This window comes from Hyperolius riggenbachi, chromosome 1 (assembly GCF_040937935.1).
Source record: "Hyperolius riggenbachi isolate aHypRig1 chromosome 1, aHypRig1.pri, whole genome shotgun sequence".
In the NCBI taxonomy this organism is placed as follows: Eukaryota; Metazoa; Chordata; class Amphibia; order Anura; family Hyperoliidae; genus Hyperolius; species Hyperolius riggenbachi.
Genome location: NC_090646.1, coordinates 133,368,245 through 133,385,887, shown reverse-complemented (window position 1 = coordinate 133,385,887; position 17,643 = coordinate 133,368,245).

Here is a 17,643-nt window from a genome sequence, read left to right as displayed (position 1 = left end):
CATCTTCCCCGATGATCTTCCTGCAGCCAGCCGCTGCAAAAGTCCTGCGCTGACAGGCAGAGAACAGGGCTATGGGAAGATGGTGCCCAAAGCCCTGTACTGGAGACACAAATAGTCTCCAGTGCAGGGCTTCGAATGCCATCTTTCCGAAGCCCTGTTCTGCCTGCCGGACGACTCCGCAGGCTGAGGTTCATCACTGGGGTCCCACAATCTGGCGGGTTGGGGTGTTCACAGTCCCCTGCAGGGCTTCGGATGCCATCTTCCCATAGCCCTGTTCTGCCTGCCGGAAGACTCCGCAGGCTGAGGTTCATCACTGGGGTCCCACAATCTGGCGGGTTGGGGTGTTCACGGTCCCCTGCAGAGCTTCGGATGCCATCTTCCCATAGCCCTGTTCTGCCTGCCGGAAGACTCCGCAGGCTGAGGTTCATCACTGGGGTCCCACAATCTGGCGGGGGGAGGGGCACAGTCCCCTGGGCACAATCCAAGGAGGAAGTGATGGCAGCGAGGCTTGGACATAAATAATAGGACGCATGGACCGCTTTGGAACACAGGAAAGATGCTGATTTATGGGTGAAGAACCCTTTCATCCCCCGCGGCACACCTACTTAATTAAACCTCATTTGAATCACGAGTAATCACTCATAATTACTCGTGATTGAAGTTGGAGAATATCCCTGATTGCGATTAAGCAAAACTGACAGAACAATCATATGTAGGGTGATTAACTAACAAAAGTACCAAAAAGAGGTATGAAATTTCACTTGAAATACAGTATTGTTATTATATGCAAAGAAGATCCTAAGTGCCAGCCAGCCTCACTTGCACACTATTTGGGCATTTGGATTGAGCAACTACCATTCACTAAATCAAGTGCTTTGGAAAATAAAAGAGAAACTGTCAGCCATACTATCTCAGAAAAAAACAAAGCACATATATAAGTAGATAAATGCTTGCTCTACTTACATAACATATGTATTGCACTGTCCACATTTTGATTTTAGTGATTTTTCTATAGTGAAAAAGAGAAAATCCTTCTTAGTATTTTCCATTTTGACTGTGTCTATCTTGAAGCTAATCCTGATATAATTTCCTCCCTTACTCTGTCTATCATTAACTGCCCTCCTCCCAGTCTTCTGACACTCCCACCCAGCTCTGCAGTAGAAAGTGCATTGTCTCGGCATGAGAAATATTGGCCAGAGAGGAACAAAGGTGTGTGAGGGGAAAACAGGAGGGGAAGAGGCTTCAGGCAATCAGGCTGCATTAGTTATGTCTGAGGGGAAAGTAAAGAAGAAAAAAAGAAAACCCAGCATGCCCTGCAACTTCCTTTGTGTGGCAGATGTACCAAATAAGAACCAGGGAAACTGGCCAATGATGTTTTATGGAGAAGAAAAATAAGAGTGAATTTAACTTTTGGATTGCCTGGTTAGCGCCTGGTTAGCATCCCTATTACTTGTTTACCAGACAAAAATAAAGAATTAATTTTTTATTTTATGCCCGACATTTACACTTTAAGAAAAACTTAACTTAACTTTAAGGGCCCTTTTCCACCAGCGCAAACTGGCTGAATCGCAAAAACGCAAACCGCTAGCGATTTTACAATCGCTACGGTTTGCTTTTTAACATAGGAATCGTGGTAGGTCATTTCCACTAGCGCGATTCGCTTTTGACGGGAACGCGAACGCGCGGAGGAGCGATATTTGCCGCGATTTTGCTATGCAGTGCATAGCATAGCAAAATCGCGGCCGCGAACGTCGGGGAATCGCCGGTTTTGCGATTCAACAATCGCTAGCGTTCAGCGTGAACGCTAGCGACTGCAGGTGGAAAAGGGCCCTAAGAGCCCACAAAACGAGATGGACTATCCCAGAACCTGTCAGATCTGTGAGATTTTTACAACCTTTACAACTGTAAGTGACAGTGACATAAAATTTTTTAATTTATAGAGCATTTTACTCTGTGACAAATGTACATTTTGCAGGTATGCATAAACATGTGTTTTAAATTTTACAATTTTTATAATAGTTGTCCTTTAAGGAGAGATACGGTAATGAGATAAATTGTGAGAATCAACCTCAAATGTCACTAATGTCCAGGGGTGTAACTACAATCCATGGGGCCCCCAGTGAGAATTTGATGGAGGAACAGGTAATGGATGCTGCTGATGCTGCTTATCTTGGGAAGCTCAGTAGTGAATGGCAGGAGTCCCCTCGTGAGGTTGATTGGTAGGCATCAGCTCTGCTCTACTCAGAAACAATAGTGTTGCTTGATATGGCCAAAAATGTTCAAATGCAGCTCTGTCACTTCATGGCTATGATGAGTGCGTATGTTAAAAAGGGGCGCTGGGAAAAAAGGGCGCCGGGTTTTTAACGATAAGCATGGATAACGTTTAAAAATGTATTGTACTGTATTTCGTTTAAAATTAATGTTTTTTAAAGTTATAAATCATTAAATAATGTGCATTAAATCGGCAATTGTAAAAACGTTAATCTTTCGTTTAAATACTGAAACGTATAATAACGTAAAAAAAAAAAAATTACTAAGTAACCCTCCCTGTACCTACCCCTAACCCCTAGACCCCCCTGTTGATGCCTAAACCTAAGACCCCCCCTGTTGGTGCCTAAGTAACCCTCCCTGTACCTACCCCTAACCCCTAGACCCCCCTGTTAGTGCCTAAACCTAAGACCCCCCTGTTGGTGCCTAAACCTAAGACCCCCCTGTTGGTGCCTAAACCTAAGACCCCGCTGTTGGTGCCTAAACCTAAGACCCCCCTGTTGGTGCCTAAACCTAAGACCCCCCTGTTGGTGCCTAAACCTAAGACCCCCCTTTTGGTGCCTAAACCTAAGACCCCCTGTTGGTGCCTAAACCTAAGACCCCCCCTGTTGGTGCCTAAACCTAAGACCCCCCTGTTGGTGCCTAAACCTAAGACCCCCCTGTTGGTTTTTTCGTTTAAAAATAATGTAAAAAAAAAAATGTACTGTTTTTCGTTTAAAAATAATGTTTGAAAAAAAATATTGTACTGTTTTTCGTTTAAAAATAATATTTAAAAATGTATAAATCATTAAATAATGTGTAATCATGAGAAGCAGTAATAAAACATTAAGTCTCCGGGCGCCGCTTTTAAAACGTTATTTTTCACCGGCGCCCTTTTTTCCTATCGGGCGCCCATTAAACGATATTTATTATAGGAGTGAATGGCGGCGCCCGATTTGTCCACTAGCCTCAGGCGCCCGAATTTACTGTTTCCATGATGAGTACCTTTGATGTGGATGTTTTTCTTTTCTGTTGCTATCTCGTGGCATCATATAGCGTGTTTGGGTTGTACAGGCTGTTTTATCGTCTGCTACCAGTTGACATTTCTGATAAAATGATTGAACTTAGAAGATAAAGTCTTTGTGTAGATTGACATAAGCTCCATGTGACAATTCTACAGTTTGTAAAATGAATGATAGCAATACCACAAACACAATACAGCTTGAGATAAGATGGTGGACGTCTCTGCAAACGTTAACTTTTTGTTTGAATAAAATCTGGACTGTGGAGTGCAGGAATATTAACTATGATGAAAATTTTCCCATATTGCAAATGTTGCTGGTCAAGTTCATCAATGGGTTTTCAGTATGTGCTTTTAAAATACTGTAGCATTGTTGTGCGGTGTGACGTTGTATGCCACAGATATGCTATGGAAAGACATCAGAGGTATATATTTGTATCAGAAGTGTTACACCTCTTATGCTGGGGATACACCATAATTTTCAGCAGATAGATGGTTCGATAGATCATTTCTGACATGTCAGATCTTATTTTCGATATTTTTTCTGATCGATTTCTCATAGAAGTGAATGGAAATAGATAAGACAAGATAAGAGTACTGAGCAGGAAATGGACCGGAAAAATGAATCGAAAATCGATTGGATGGGAAATCGACTGAAAAAATGCATTGTGTGTACCCAGCATTACACACTGGGCTTGATTCACTAACCGGCGCGAAGTGAACAGCCACTTAGTGCACCACAAGTAGCTTTGCGGGCACTAATAGTCCCGCAGAGCTACATCGCACACACAGCCCACAGCTACGTCGCACCAGCTGCTCTGTAAACGTCGCACCCCATGCGACGAAAACGGTGCATCGGGTGCCCCCGAAACGGCGCAACAGTGCGCTGCTTTGGAGGGCACCTGATGCACCATTTTCGTTGCATGGGGTGCGAAGTTTACTTTGCGCACTATTAACAGCTGCGCGCGCACTGCCCTGGGCTGTGGGTGATGTGTTGGCGCAAACCACTTAACTCCGTGGTTTGTGCCCACTGTGTCTGTTTTATTGTTAGTGTGTTTTTTTTTATGTGGATACACATTAGAATTAATAGCCAGTGTCAATGGGTTTGTTGACATCTAGGGCTTGATTCACTAAACTGTGATAACTCAAATATCACACCTTATCAAAGATCACACCTTATGAAAAGATATCACACCTTATCAAATATCACACCTTATGAAAAGATATCACACCTTATGAAAAGATCTCACACCTTATCAAAGTTATCACGCCTTATCAGAGTAACATAGCGAGCGCTACGAATGTATGCCTGCTAATTGGTAATGGCACTCATCCTGCCCTGAGCCCCTGCGGGTTCATAGCGCTCGCTATGCTACTCTGATAAGGTGTGATAATTTTTATAAGATGTGATATCTTTTCATAAGGTGTGATAACTTTGATAAGGTGTGATAGCTTTTCATAAGGTGTGATACTTGAGTTATCACGGTTTAGTGAATCAAGCCCCTAATGTGGTTTTCCATCAATAGAAAAACAAAAGATTGGTGCGCTCTACTTTTTTTGTTGCATGCTTGTCTGCATTTAAATGCATTATTAGCAGCCAGGTGAATGAGCATTGCATGCGTCAGGCAATGAGTGTGGAAAAACGCATACACAAATACAGTTTAGAATGCGAAAGAGGCTTTAGGCATTGTAGTAGTATGTCCAGCTTCTGTTGCCTAGCAATCAGCAATGGACCCTCCTGATCTCATAGTGATCACAAGTGGCAATAACCTCTATGGCCACTAGGAGGACAAAGTGCATTGCACAGTGTCTAGTGACTATTCAGAATCCTGAACGTAGAGGCTCCAGGATGGATGAGGGTAGCAGCAGCAGGGAGAGAGTCACAACTATGGGAAGTTGCCTTCAAACCATTAAATAAGAGCTATCCACCCACTTATGGCAGTACAACAAATAATATTTGAATAAATGTGCTCTGAAAGATTGCTGGAAACAATATTTCTCCTGTTGGAATACCACATGGAATGAGGCAAATGGACCTTTTCACACAAAATGTTGTGTTAAAGTTCATGTAAATGCAAAAAAATAAAAAGCTGACAGTAAGGCTAGTGCTGCGAGTACATCACTGCCCTGCATGTCTTACCTTCCACAACAACTATTTTGTGTAGTGCAGTGGATGTGCAAACTTTGGGACTTTGACTTTGCGACTTTGCATCAGCTGCTGGGCAGTCAGAGCTGCTCACCACTTAGTCTTAATTTATGGGAAATTCTGACTGGTGAGCTGCTGAAGAAGAGTGTTGATCAGGCACCAGAGAAAGGAAGATACTACACACCTGTTATGCTACGGAAAACAGAAGTTGTGACAGTTAAGACAGGTAAGACTGTTCTGCACCCACAGCATCAGACCCACCTGCTCTCAGTTTTTTTAAATTTTCTTCTTTTCAATGGCTTAAAAGGGGGTTGTAACACAAAAAAATAAAAATTGCTCAATAATAATAATTAGTACCCCAAATACAATATATATGTAAAGGAGTGTTTAAGGCTTAACCGTCACGTTGTTCCGAATCCTCACCTCCTCCCGTGTGTGGCGTCTTTTTCAATTGTCACCATGAGCTCCTGTACCATGTGACACCAGCTCATGTAGTGACCTCAGGACAATTGAAAAAGACGTCAGACACCAGAGGAGATGAGGATTTGCTCCAGCATAGCAGGTGAACCTTCAACACTCACCACAAGTGTGAGGACAAGGATGACATATACGTTTGGGAAGTAGGGGAGGCAACATATCCCACTCTGATCAGATTTGATCAGAACGCTCCTGGCCACAGGACCGCGATCAACGACATGTGCTGCCAGGCCAGCGCATACTCAGTACTGCAAGAACCGGGCAACTTGGCTGCAACAGCTGGACAAACTGCTGAGTGAAGGAGAAAAAAAGGAAAAATCGAGAGCCCCCGATAGTGTGATATTGTTGGTATAGTAATCGTAAAAATTAGTGAAAATATACTCACAATTGTAGGTTGCCAAGTTAGGCAACCACTTGTATCGCAGACGGGGAGATTAGGCCTGTCCCCGCTCAGGCTAAAAAGTCGCTCTCTGCGTAGAAGAAGAAAGAGGGTGTCCACACCCATCCACCAGGTGGATATCACGTAACAAGAGAAACAGAGGCGCCAATAGAGTAAAATTGATACCAAATTAAAACCAAATAAAATGTGGGTGGCAGTGGTGGACTTGCCTACCCCCACTAGAAAAAGACTACTTTGTATGGTTACCAAATAAATTTAATCAATTTAGTACTCCAAGATCACAATCAATTTGCAACGCGTTTCACGGGACACAAGCCCGCTTCCTCAGGCAAAACACATAAGTAGGAGCAACCTAGTAACAGTCCTTGCTAGACAAAGGCGCCACGCTAGCAAGGACTGTTACTAGGTTGCTCCTACTTATGTGTTTTGCCTGAGGAAGCGGGCTTGTGTCCCGTGAAACGCGTTGCAAATTGATTGTGATCTTGGAGTACTAAATTGATTAAATTTATTTGGTAACCATACAAAGTAGTCTTTTTCTAGTGGGGGTAGGCAAGTCCACCACTGCCACCCACATTTTATTTGGTTTTAATTTGGTATCAATTTTACTCTATTGGCGCCTCTGTTTCTCTTGAAACAGCTGAGTGAGGAGGAGGATCTGGAGTAAAGCGAGGGACATACGGGTCTATGAGGGTTGGTAAAAGCCCTGTAAGTTAAGCTGGGTCTACACGTGCCGATGTATCTTATCAATCGAGCTGCTGATTGATAAGATCCGACAGGTCCAATCTCGCTGCGGCCGATTCCCCGCTCGTTCCCCGCGAGCGGACAATAGCGGGGACGAGCGGGTATCGAATCCGACGCACGCGGGGACGCGGCGGGGACGCGCGGGGATGCAGAAGAGTTGATCCGGCGGCTAATCGAGCCCTGGCCCTTTAAGGAACAATTTTTATTTTCACCTCTGGTATCCTTTAACTCCTTTCTGACACCAAAGCCTAATTTGCAAAAGGGAGAGTAAGCTCCAATAGCAGTTCTTTGCAAGCCTGGCAACAATACTCTGTTTGGAGTAAAGAATGCTCAGAAACTCCCACCTTCTTGCAGGAATAATTGTCTGCATAGAGCAGCACCCAATGTGAAGCCTGTCACCCACCTTCAATTTTCATTGGCCAATGGTTGGTCAGTTTTCATTTAGTATGAGAGCTTAATTACATATTTTGTTCATAGTATTCAAAATTAAAATTCAAGGTGTGAGTGTACCAGGCTTTAGTTGTTACACATTTGTAACACCTGCTTCCACTGGCTGACATCAACTTTGACAAGCTTATCTAACAGTTTCTGTTAGATAAAACATTAAAAGCAACAAGAAATAAGGTTTACTATTAGTGTTTACAATCTATAAAGCTGGATTGATTGGACTGTTTGCTCAACAAAAGTGAAATTTTCCTTCGCAGAGAACTCCTTATATAATTGACAACCATAGCCTACGTGCCATTTTGCCAATCCCAAATAATTTGGCTTATTTCTTTCATTGTTTGTCTTTGGAATCACAACATCAATTTAAAAACTCAAAGGATTCTGGGAAATTTACAGCTGCCCGCCTTTTGCATGGAAGGATTTTTACAATTCCGGGCCAGCTTCATCCCAATTTAGCTTAAAATATTCAGTCAATAAAGGCAGCTCTTTGTGCAATTTGTGCTGGAAATTAACCGCTAGCAAAATAGTTCTTTTATTTCTCACTGGAGATGACAAGACTCGCTTCTTTTCTGCAGCCCGCTAAAGACTTCTGTCCTCTTAATCACTAACAATATCTCGTCTACAAAATTAAGAATTACAAATAGGATTTCGCTGTACAAAAGGTCTGAAAAGGTCTTTGTTATGAGAGTGTGTGAGCTGTGCAGACGGCTCTTCTCTCCCTTTCTTTAAATATAGAAGTCTCACAGACTGGCTTCACCAAGGGATGAAATGACATAGACGGCTCCCTCTTCCCACTCGGCAAGAATCACTGTTAATGAATACATTTTATGAAGATAAATGGAGCTTGACTTGAAATATTTTCTGTAAAAAATGCAATCCATTGACACTGAGAAGTACATGCTTTGAGGCGTTACTTTTGTGTTAACTACAGGTCAAGCTAAAAATAGAATGATTCACACACCAAGCCAATGTCTGTAATCTATTACTTACCTAAACTAGAGTTCTTTAAGGGATCACTCCGCATTACAAAATCTATATACTGTAGCATATGTGGTCACAATTGATACTATTGATAGTCAATGATCTGACTATAATTCTGGCTTGACTGTGACCTGTCCATCAGCAGGCGGGCGGTGCTGTTCTGCTGTAACTCCGCCCCACAATGCATACGCCGTGGTAATACAAAATTAAGTGGCGCAGCATGTTGCCGATGGGGATCAAAGTGTCAGATCAGAAGGGCCTGATGCTGTGCTGGATTAGATCTGAAGATGGTGCGGCCAGCGGCAGCCATAATGCTTCGTCAGAAATAGTCCGACATCAGGAGCTGGGGAGAACACGCCACTGTTGGACCAAGTCTAAATGTGTGACGGAAAAGGTTAAATTTATAAACATTGTGGGCTAGAGTACCCCTACTGACCAACCTCCTGCTGCTTATTGTCTTCAGGGTCCCTCCCGTTCCCTTTTCAGGACTTCTTCCACCAAGGTCTCCCCCATGTTTGCTGAGTGGTTACCAAGCAATTCTGAAGTGGCCATGTCCAGTGAGAGAAAGCGCTTGAGCACTTATCCCATCTTTCATGCATGAGTGCTCACACACTGGGCATGCTTGGATTAGTAATCTTATACATGTCCAGTTCAAAAGCGCTCAGGCACTGAAGGGCCAGTCGAATATTAAAAAGCACAGGAAGAGGGAGGGACCCCGAAGAGCAGCATGAGAAGTTTCAGCAGCAGGTAATCTAGTCGATCACGAGCTTAAAGGATGCACAGTGCCACCTTTTGAGAACGGGATTGACTGTCAGATCATTGTGTGTACCAAGGGCGCCTTTAGGCATAGGCAATACCGGCCATTGCCTGGAGTGCCATTGGTCCCGGGGCACCATGTTGCTGGATTAAGCCCTGCCCCAAATGAAGACCCACCCCCGGACTAAGCCTCGTCCCGTGGGTGTTCATTTACGTGCTTCTGCTGCATCTACTTAGCATAAGTTGCAGGTGGCTGCCCCCTCGGTGCCTTGTGCATCCTTCTTTCCCCCTTTGTGCCTCCTTCTGTCCCTTTTTTGCCTGCTTATGTCTCCTTGTGCTTTCTTCAGGTCCTCAGGTGGTGAACTGGCTTGTGGTGTCTTTGGGCTCTGGCAGGGCTACGGGAAAATGGCGTCCGAAGCCCTGCACTGGAGACTAGGAATGACAAAATGGCTAGAGGCGCCCCTGGTGTATACCAGCCTTTAGTGTTTCTTTTCCACAAAGGTAACTCACTTTTTTAAAAATCTTTTTATAAGTTTAAAAAAAAAGAAGCTGACCCCTCCCCTCAACTTTACTTCCAGTATATATGGTATATAATAATATTCTCCTACTAATGTATATATATTTTTTCACCAATGAAAATGAAAGGGAGAATGAGATTGGGGTTTATGGGCAATGTCTTCCTTCAGGAGCTTTCTGTGTGAACCTTTTGTTATCGGCATGCTGTGACAGGCTGTCAGATTGTGACAGTAAATACAGTAAATACATTACGTTACCCAGCTACAACCTGCACAGGTGAGCACAGCAGCGATCCTTGTGGGTTTAACACAACAGCAGTCTGAAAGTCTATCTCCCCCTCGTATTACTCTCCCACTGACAATACAAACGATACTACAAGTGACTGTTTGAGGTTTATTCCTATTTGTATTTGAAACCTATCTCTATATACATATTAAAATACATTCCTTTACAATATCCTGTTCAAATTAGCTCAGGCAAATTCAGCCTTCCATAAACAAAGCGTTTGCTCCATTGTGATGGGGCTATGGAGTGATCTGTAATTTCTGCTACGGTTGGAAACCATGTATAGCTTCACGAGATCCTCTGACTGTTACATGAGGGGATACAATGGGCTGACCTTGCCATATGCTCTATTTACATACATGGATTTGCATGAGGCCTGCATTGCTCAGCCGATAGAATCACTGCACATCACTAAAGTAGAAAATCTTAAATGCCAGACAATAGAAGGCTTTTAGAGTGTGTAGATTTATACTTATAGCCAGTGGCGTAGCTTAGCAGCTTTGGGCCCCAGTGTACATTTTACATTGGGCCTTCCAAGCACTCTATACATAACAATTGATACGGCGCACCAAAACCTGCCAGGGACAACCACAGTGCCAGAGGTCCAAGAAGGGGATGGGGAACAGTTTGTGAATGATTACCACCACTATTCAAAGCATCTATAAAGGTGATCATTACTAGCACAGAACCAAGAAAAAGCTAATACTGCTTATGGCCTCTCTGGTCCAAGGGTCCCTGTGCGGTCAGCTCTGCATCCCCTATTCCTACGCCACTGCTTATATCTAACAATCTATCTACTTCCCAGTCTGGGATTTAGACAGGGTCAAATTTCTTGAAAGGCCCCAAAGGCCTGGGCGTTAAGCTGTATAAAGGCCATTACCCACGATGCAATTTTTTCAAACTATTTTTTTTGCAAGGGACAATTTTTTCACACTACCGCAAAACATCATTTAACAAAAATTCAATAAACAATGTTTCACAGCGCATGCCACCCGCGGCGATTGTTTGTTTTTGAACAACCGCCATGCTGGATTGAATCGCAGAGGATTGCTATGATTCTCAATGACTTTTGCAGGTTTCGCCGTGATTGTGTAAACAATCATTTACACAATCATTTATTTACGCCAATAGATCGGGTAACGATCGTTAGTCGGTGGAGATCTCCGCCTTGGGCCTACTGGCCTTGGGTGTAGACCGCAAGGGGCTGCTGGAATAGGGCAGGGACTGCACATGGAATGAGGAGCCGTAAGAAAGTTGGCTTAAGGGGGCCATACACTGGTGGATATTTGCCCGATTCAATCATTTGATCAAATCTACTAGAAATTGATGCCCCAAGATGCCTGAAAATCGTTGAACTGGTTTATCATACCAGTTGGAAGATTTAGAATGAACATCAGTGAGTCGAGAGCGGCGAGAGATTGACTGCCCATAGCGTTGCACTGTATGGAACAGTTCAACATTGTGGTTAGTGAGATTTTTCATCCTGAAATACATTAAAAATCTGTGTGCAGTGTGTGGGGATTCGGGATTCGAAAGATCTTTTCACACATTGACCAGTGTATGGCCAGCTTTAGGGGCAGAGAAGGTATAAATCGGGCTTTGGTGAGAGAGGCTGCAGTATAATTATACATTCAGAGCCGTATTTACAGCTCAGGAGCCTGTAGGCAAAGGCGTTCTGGTGCCCCAAATTCTGTCCTTCACCTCTGGCCACACCCCTATATTAGGTAGGTATCCCTCCTCCCCTATTTGGTAACTATGTTAATCTAGGTAGTAGATGTGTCCCCCACCCCAAGTATAAGGAGCTAGATGTGCCCCCACCTCAGTATTCAGTAGCCCCTCCAATGGGTAGGGGGACACTTGGGGAAGGGAGCCGCCTCCCCTACATAAGGAGCCTGTAGGCATGTGCCTACAATGCCTTATGGTAAATTCGGCCCTGTGTACATTACGAATGACATTAAAACAGATTTGATCTAATATCGAGTGATTTAAGGTGGCAAGCAAGTAAACAATTGGTATCAGCTAGCTTTCAGTTACTACATCCAATAGTGTATGAATATTTTAATTGTCTGTCCACAAATCTACATAATTATTGTCTCTTTTTGTATTGTATTCAATACTTATGGTATTGAAACCCGAGGGTTATGGCGGCTGGCATATTTTTTTTATCCTTTTAAACAATGCACATTGCCACCAGACTGTCCTGCTGATCCTCTGCCTCCAATCCAATACTTTTAGCCACAGACCCTGAACAAGCATGCAGATCATATGTTTCTGACAAAAATCTGACAAGGTCAGCTGCATGCTTGTTTCAGGTGTATGAGTCAAACAAACACTACTGACCAGAAAACTCAGTAGGACTGCCAGGCAACTAGTATTGTATAAAATGAATTACATATGGCAGCCTCCATATCCCTCTCCCTTGGGGTTCCTTTTAACAGAAACCTAATCCTTGAGGATATGTGCCTCATTTTGAACATGATGAAATCAGGTTAAAAATACAGTAGTGGCTTTATGAGAATACTGCAGCCCACATTACAGCCAGCCTTTCTCCATATCTCAGACCAGCAGTAATCCTGCCATATCATTATTGTACACAACAGCACTGCTGGCTTTCAAATTAATTATATACTTTTATTAAAAAGCAAAAAGGAAGCAATTAAAAATCTGTGCCCTCCCCTATCACCAGAGATGCCAACCAGCACAGCATTTAGGCATGTTAGTTCTTGTTCAGCAGAAAAAGCCAGAGGGCCCGCTGCTTTCACCCCATTAATCCATGCAGCTGACATGCCTATTATCATTGGCGGGGTGCCTAGTGCTGGCCCCGCCCAGTGCCCATGGGCACCAGACTCTTCAGCACCTCATGGAGTATGAACTTTTCACTCATCACTACTAGTAACTATGTTGCTTCAGAATCTTTCCAACAAAAGCAGCATGTGCTGCGTCCTCTGCCAAGAGTCCTGAGGCAGACGATCACAGAGGCCAGGACACTTTATTTGAGGACGTTTTTATATGCAGAATATACTGTATGTGAAATGGTTTTATTTACTTTTTGCTTTACTTTTATTGCAGGAAATGTTCAAGATGTATGACAAATAAAGTGACACAAGACAGAGTTTTAATAGCTGGGATGACGTTAAATGACTTGCACAGAGCCAAAAACACAACTAAAAGCCTGGTCTACCTCAGACTTTTTGTTCATTTTTAGTGCAAGAATGTCAGGTATTCCTTCACTCGAACAGCAACAAGTGTCAAACGTTTTTCAGTCTTTCTTTTCGGATTTATACTTTGACATTTTAGAGGTCATCACATCAAAATCTTAATTAGCGATATTGACATTAAGGTGGAACTCTAAACCATTGTGTCATAGTGTCCAGACCAATAAAACAACTCTAGTGGTTTTTACACTGACACTAAAGCTAAGTTAACACTTTAATGATCTGTCGCCCAAAATGATCTTGAGACTGTTTTGGCAAGCAGTTTGGGGATGATACAGACACACTGTTTGGCTCTCAGGCAAGGGTCATGTTCTGCTCTATGGAGAGAGGAAGGAAAACGTGTCATCAGCTTCAGACTGCATGAACTTCCTTTAAAGTTCCTACAGGAAGCAATAGCCGCTGGGGGGACACAGAGGCGTAGCTAGGGTTTTCAGCACCCGGGGACAAAGACAGTTTTTGCACCATCCTCTGGACAAAATGGGTGTGGCCACACATCAGAATGTGGTCATGGGTGGAGTCAAATGTTATTTAGATAGCCATATGTGCCCCCTTTTAAATAGCCAAATGTGCAATCCTTTAGATAGTTAAATGTGTCCCTTCCCCCCATTTATGTAGCCTGATGTGCCCCCCTTTAGACAGCCTTTTTCTGCTGCTGTTAATGCTACTGCATTCCTTGACAGAGGGAGGGAGAGAAGTAGGGGCACTTCGGGCAACCAGCTAGCTGCCTCTCATGCATGTGGGGGTGCAACCGTCATGCTGAGCACCCTCAACGTGCTGCGCCCGGGTACATATGTGCCCCCTTGCCCACCCATAGCTACGCCTCTGAGGGGACAGTGATCTTACCAGTCGGACTAACTACAGGGTAACAACAATGTATACCCTTTAGATTTTAGAAATCATTCGGAACAACTGTGTTGGCCAGGGGGATAACTAGAAAGCACTGGGACCAATAGCAAAATTTTGGTTAACACCCCCCCCCCCTCCCTATAGAAGACATGTTCCTTCTCCCCAAATAGACTTCTCTGGGGATCTAGGGGTGCCCCCTCACCCTTACATTATTCCTATGATCTAGTGGAAATTCTTCCCCCTTACAGCTTTCCGTGGTGGTATAATGGTTCATCTGCCTCATTTCTAGTTTTTCCTGGTGGTCTCCCCTCCCGCTAATCGTATTTCCTGGTGGCCTAGTAGTCCTGATTTTTTTATTAAACAGCCCTGATCGGCCACCTCGGCCAATGACAGTGGAGCATGTGTGTACAAGGCTTTTGCTGGCTCATGTGTACAAGTCCCCTAAACCCTACACTGTACATACTGGGCTTGACGTGCTTGTATCTTATGCTGGGCATACACAGCACGATAGTTGTTATCCATCGAGCCGCTGATGGATCGATTGATAATATTCAACCTGTCCAATTACCGCGGCGGATCGACTCCGCGTTCGATCCCCGCGGGCGGACAATGGAAGAAACGAGCGGCTGTTAAGGAACTGCCCGCGGAGACGAGCGGGAATCTATCCACGCGCCCGCGCGGACGAGCGGGGACGCGCCGGCATCGAGCCAGCGGCTCGATTCTGGCGCATAAACGTGCCGTGTATGCCCAGCATAAAGGAGGTAAAAGAAATAATGCAGGTAATTTGGGCAGATTTTAAGACATATGTACACAGACACTTGAAATGTAGTATAATATGGATAGTTGTAAATGAAAAAGGGGCAGCATAGCTGGACACAGTCACCGGGTATAAAAAGACTAATAGTGTTCTGGAGTTTTGAGCAATAGAGACATTTATGTGATGTGCAGATGTGAAACCACACTGTATTTAGTTTATATTTAACTTTACGTAATGTCACCAATATTATTTATGTAGAGGTTTGGTTTTGCTTTGCAAAGCTGTAGCTCTGCTATTTTGCATTTTGCTGCATCCTCCTTCCTGTCTATTAAGTTGTTTTATGAAAGTGCCCCACTAGCCGCATGAGCTGGAATGTAAATATGATCACATCTGAAACCTCAAATATTCACTCATATGCAAACATGTGACATCTGAGTTGCATTTATGGAAAAAGAAAAACGTGTGGCCTATCATCATGTTTCCTATGCATAGTCCATTTTCCTCCCCCATTGCCAGGGTAGATTCTAGGCTAAATTGCTCTCAGGGCAAGTATAGGTTAGCCTATATAGGTTAGCCAGGTATATGTGCCCCAGTATAGATTATCCAGCTATAGGTGCCCCAGCATAGGTTAGTCAGCTATAGGTGCGACCCCCCCACCCCCACTTTAGCCCACAGGCTGAGAGATTACAGTGTAGGAGGGGGCAGTGCCACACGTGGACTCAGCTGTGTAGAGGAGCACCCGACTCCTCCCTTTCTTCGGGTCCCCCCTCCGTGTTCCCTTCTCCATTGCAAAGTAAGTTTGCTCGGGCTGCAGGAATCTTATCGGATATATCTCGGGCCTCAGCAACCTAATTTCCTGGCGCCTTGATTTCACGTACGCAGTCTATGCTCCGTAACCTAAATGGGTAGTGTGAACCAAAGACTTTCACGAATAAAGAAAGAAAATCAAGGCTCTGTTTAGTTCTTCCTGGCATGGGAGAATCAAAATATCTCCAAGATTCAGCTCTTCAACGCCGATTTAAAATCAGTCCTAACATGTGCTTGTAAAACATTGAGGGCCCTTTCGCACTGTGGCGGTGCGTCGCGGCAATTTACCGCACTGCTGCCACAGGGCAATAAAAGTCTATGGGTGCTTTCATATTACCTGTGGTGCGCTGGAAGTCCTCATTCTGACATGATTCCATAACTAAGTTAGTGCACGTATCTGTGTCCATGTGCGTCAGACCAGAAGTCATGTAAGTCTATGGCGATGCAGGTATTTTTAAAATGGTGGCAGTGCAACGACATTGCAGCACACATTATTATTATTATTTAGTATTTATATAGCGCCGACATATTACGCAGCGCTGTACAGTGTATATATATATTTTGTCACTAACTGTCCCTCAAAGGAGCTCACAATCTAATCCCTACCATTGCCATATGTCTATATTATGTAGTATAAGTACTGTAGTCTAGGGCCAATTTTTAGGGGGAGCCAATTAACTTATCTGTATGTTTTTGGAATGTGGGAGGAAACCAGAGTGCCCGGAGGAAACCCACGCAGACACGCAGAGAACATACAAACTCTTTGCAGATAGTGCCCTGGCTGGGATTCAAACCAGGGACCCAGCGCTGCAAGGCGAGAGAGCTAACCACTACGCCACCGTGCTGCCCACATGCGTGGAAACGTATTTTTACAATACACTGCCGTAAATACCCAAAACAGGAAGTGACCGCAAGTGTGCGTCACTTCCTGTTTAGCCAAATGCCAGAAGGGGAATACCGCATAGTGACACGGTATTCCCTGAAGGCCTGTTTCTGGCTGTGCAGTGGGCGCGCAGCACCACAACTCTGACGCCACAATACAGTGTGAAACCGGCCTCAAGTTTACCCAGAGTATTAGCTGCTAGTTACAGATATTCATAAATCAATGTCTCCACAGAACTCTAAGGCTATGTTTACAGTGCAGCAGTATGTAACCACCTATGCATCGTTCACAGTGCCACAGGTGCCGTGCTTTATAACAGCATGCGGTAATGTAAGGCACTGTATGCAGCGTGCTACTGCAAAATATGGGCGGTAACAGGAACAGTGAATCATACTTTTGATAGACTGTAAACTTCACTGTATGCAACAAACACATTTACATGCAGCGATTGCATGCAGAACTACTTACTGATTGTGGTGCATTCCTGCTGTTATAGGGAACGCAACCACTATGAACATAAAATAAATTCAGATGGGCAAATATCATAACAAATCACGATTTGCTGTAAGTGGAAAACTAAGTAAGCATAGAAACTGAAGTTCAAAAAAGAAAGTGGAATCGGTTAAAGGTCTAAAGGTGCCCATTAACAAAGCAATTTGAGCCAATGATCGACTTTCCGATCCGATAACTGCGATGAGAAGGAAGTGATCGGAAATCATGGATCAAGTCCATAAATGGGATACAACATGCAACCAAGCCAGTCATTTGAGATTAAATTGATTCACAAAACAGATCAATAATCTGAATGCTAAAATGATCGTTTGCTGTCAATTGGCACCATCAACACCATCCAATCCAATCTATCAGATGGTTGATTGTTTGCTAAAATTGCATTGTTAACCCTCCTGGCGGTCTATGAAAAACCGTTTTTTTGAATTTTTTTTTTTAAATCATGTGCAGCGGCATCCCCCTACCCTCTTCGAACGCCTCCGGCGATCGGCGATCAGGAAATCCCGTTCAAAGAACGTGATTTCCTGGAGGGCTTCCCCCGTCGCCATGGCGACGGGGCAGGATGAAGTCACCGACGTCATGGACGTCGTGACGTTTAAGGGAGTCCC